Source organism: Tamandua tetradactyla, chromosome 1, assembly GCF_023851605.1.
Source record: "Tamandua tetradactyla isolate mTamTet1 chromosome 1, mTamTet1.pri, whole genome shotgun sequence".
Classification (NCBI taxonomy): domain Eukaryota; kingdom Metazoa; phylum Chordata; class Mammalia; order Pilosa; family Myrmecophagidae; genus Tamandua; species Tamandua tetradactyla.
In genome coordinates, this window is record NC_135327.1 from 111,653,688 (window position 1) to 111,657,462 (window position 3,775).

Sequence of the window (3,775 nt, forward strand, 5' to 3'; positions counted from 1 at the left end):
CCTCACATCAAATCTTTTGTCCTATCCCTTCTTTCATACATGGGTCTAAATACTATAACCTGCCTCCCCCCTAGAAGAATTACTAGAATGTTTAATAGGTGAGGAAGGACAATTTTGGCTGCTTTCAAAAGCCTTTTTCAGGACTCTCTATGTAACACGGTATTCTCAAAAGCACTTAATTCTTTGAATTTGATTAATATATACAATTGATGAATTAGAACCAAGTCTGAAATTCTGAAAATCATAATTTATTGTAAAGTCACAAAACACCCTTTTTTGGATTTTTAGTGTTAATCAGCATGGGGACATGTATACACATAAGCAACTTAGTTCTCTTCCCCATCCTTCAAGATGGTGGGTGAAAGGCTGAGAAGCTACTGTGGAGAAGAGATGATGCCAATGGCAAAGTTAAGAAGGGGAGCCTCAGTAAGGAGCCGAAACCTGGTCCTCATCAGAGGAATTAGCAGATATTCTGGATCTGCAATGTATTCCAGAAAGGCCAAGGACAAGAAGTATTCAGCAAATCCAGGATTGAAATGAAAAAGGAGGAGAAGGTTCTTGCTACTATCACAAAACCCATTGGTGGTGACAAAAACGGAGGCATCAGAGTGGTGAAGCTTTGCAAAATGCCTAGATTTTATCCCACTGAAGCTGTGCCCCAGAAGCTGTTGAGCCATGGCAGAAAACCCTTCAGTCAGCATGAGAAGGCTGAGATCTAACATCCCTCCCGAGACCATTCTGTTCAGTCGCAAGTGTCAACTGTGTTTGCTCCTCTGCATAGTACACACCAGAAGTTTGTCATTGCCACCTCCACCAAAATTGATACAAGTGGTGTGAAAATTCCAAAACATCTCACTGATGCTTACTTCAGGAAGAAGCTGGATAAGCCCAGACACAAGAAGGAGAGATGTTCAACCCAGAGGAGACATATGAGCTTACAGAGCAGCACAAGGTTAATCAGAAAACTGTGGACTCATAACTTATGCCCCAAATCAAAGCTGTTTCTCAGCTCCAAGGCTACCTGTGTTCTGCATTTTCTGTCACAAATGAAATTTATCCTCACAAGGTGTTGTTCAAACCTTGCAAAGAACCTAATAAAAATAACTGATAATTTAAAAACACATAAGCAAAAGAAAATTACAAATGGAAAGGAGATGAAAGAAGGAAATGATGCTGGAGGAATGCTCTGTGCAGGTGGCATTTTGAAGATTACAGATGGAAAGGAGATGAAGGGAGGAAATGGTATTGGAGGAGTTCTCTGGCAGGTGGCATTTTGAAGATTGCAGATGAAAAGCAGATGGAGGGTGGGAGAAAATGGTGCTGAAGGAGTGCTTTGTGCTGGTGGCATTGTTGAAGATTACAGATAGAAAGTAGATGAAGAGAGGAAATGGTCCTGAAGGAGTGCTCTGTGCAGGTGGCATTTTGAAGATTACAGATGGAAAGTAGATGTAGGGAGGGAGGAAATAGTGCTGGAGGAGTGTGCTATGCAGATGGTGTTGAATATTACAGATGGAAAGTAGAGGGAGGGAGGGAGGAACTGGTACTGGAGGAGTGCTCTGTGCAGGTGATATTGTTGAACACAGACCACTTCTAGCTCCCTCTTGGTAAAATGGGGTCAGTGTCTCTGGGCTATGATTTTTATTTTTTCTGAGCACTTCTCTAGATTTCTTGAAGGGTGATGAAATGTTACCTATATTGACATGGTTATTTTTCCAGAATAAAATAAATCAGGATCTACAGATTTCTAAAAGAAAAAATTAGTCCTGACCTGAACTTTAGAAGCCAGTAACTCAGATGACTAATTTGACATAAAAGAAAATAATTAGAAAAAAGTGATGTTATCTATTTTAAAAATCTAGTTTTCAAATGCACAGGTTTGAATGAGACAAATACTATTTTATTTACTAAATAAAATATATTCTCTATTAGAAGAAGTATTTTGACTTTAGGTTTTTTCCTCACATTTAGTTTTTTATGGCTAACATCTTACATCATACATAAAGAATTCCAGCCAGATATATGTTTATTAATGTATACGAGAGGGCAAGGATTTTAAGCTCATGCTAGAATGCTTGCTGGACCAAAGTTAAAATTTAGAGTATTGTAAATAATGTGGTATGACAATGAATGGAATCTTAAAATGCCTTGGAAATTTGATATTCCTGTGTCACGTCATCTCTTTCATTCACTCCTGATATATACTTTTATATAGGTAATTATCAAATCACAAATCTCTTTAAGGGAACTGTATATTCACTTTGGGTTGCTATAAAGGCTCACCTATTGTGTACTCTCTAATACAAATTTTAAAATGCATTTAATACTTTGCTTTCTCAGCAACAAATGATGCAGATCCATAGAGAATACTGAACAGATGCTGGTTCAACCCTTTGTTTGTGTTGATGTCCTTGGCTAAGTGAATGAACTCAGCATGTCTATCTGCAGGGGCACTTCTTCATTTCCCTTCTCACTATACTTTTGTTCTGTATTTTGGTCCTGACTGTGGCAGTCGTGTTCCCCCACTAAAAACAGAACTCTCTTTTAGGAACAATTTGATGGAGCCTTGATGTTTTCCTTTTGCACAATTAAATGGTCTGGTTCATTCTCATTTTTTCCCTGATGGCATGACCTTTTTAAAAAAAAATTGAGTCATACCTCCAGTACATTGTAAAATCCACCAATAACACAAGTACATGTGTATAGAGGTCAAAAGGCCACAATTTAGACAAATATATATAGGTAAGGAACTCCTTTGAATTCTTTGACAAATCTGTCATCCTACTGTTAGTTTTCATGGATGAGTACAACAGAAGTCAGCTGATTGCCTTCTGGACACAGATAAAAAATTCTGTGCTATGCTTCAAATCAATCTTCTTGTGACAGGTGTACCTTATTTGAATCATTTTCTTCCTGTTCCTAAGGTCATTTCTAATAACTTACTAGCCACTATTCCTATTTCACTCAACTGGCAATCAACTAGGTGAGAATTCTTTTTTGAATTGTTTATTCATTGTATCACTTTAACAATCCTTTTAATTACTGTTAGCAAGTAGTGTTGTCTCTTAGATTTTTCTCTTAGCTTATGAGAGGATATTGCATTTTGGGGGGAAAAGTAAACCATGACTGACAAACCATGTGCATAGAGAAACTGTGGTAGGATTACATGTAACAACACTTGATTCTCTGGCATATTTCCCTATAGATTTGGAGTTGGCATTAAGTGAAAGCATTGTCATGTGGAAGTGGCAAACTTCATAATAATTCCTGATGGGATGCAGCTGGGTAGACAGAGCCAGAAAATAGATTTAAAAACTTATAGATTTGTAAAGGGTGGATGGGTGGTTCCATGGTAGAATGCTGGCCTTCCATGCAGGAAACCCGGGTTCATTTCCCAAACCATGCACTACCCACCCCCCACCTCCACCCTAAAAATTAGAGATTTGCATTTGAATCCAAGCCCTGCACCTTATTAGCTGTATGACTGGGGGAAGTTACTTAAGTCTTCAGTTTCTGATATGGAAAATAAAATTAATACTGCCTATATTATATTGTTCTTGAACTAAAAACTCATGAAAATATTTAGTAATATGCCTCAAATATAATAAACTCTGAATTTAATGAACATAACAAACATTGGTATTATTGTTGCTACAACCCCAGAACTGAGCTGTACAGACCCTGCAAACCTTCTATTCTTTCTCTTCTGTTCTCTCTTCCACCTCTGTGTCCTGTATCATTTTCTACACTGCCTTATTCAGGGACACTTGGAGCCATG

General features: G+C 37.9%; 1 pseudogene; it reads left to right on the forward strand.

Annotated features, from left to right (window-relative positions):
- Positions 1-626: 626 nt before the first annotated feature.
- LOC143681164 (large ribosomal subunit protein eL6 pseudogene) lies at positions 627-1,108 on the forward strand (annotated as a pseudogene).
- Positions 1,109-3,775: the final 2,667 nt, after the last annotated feature.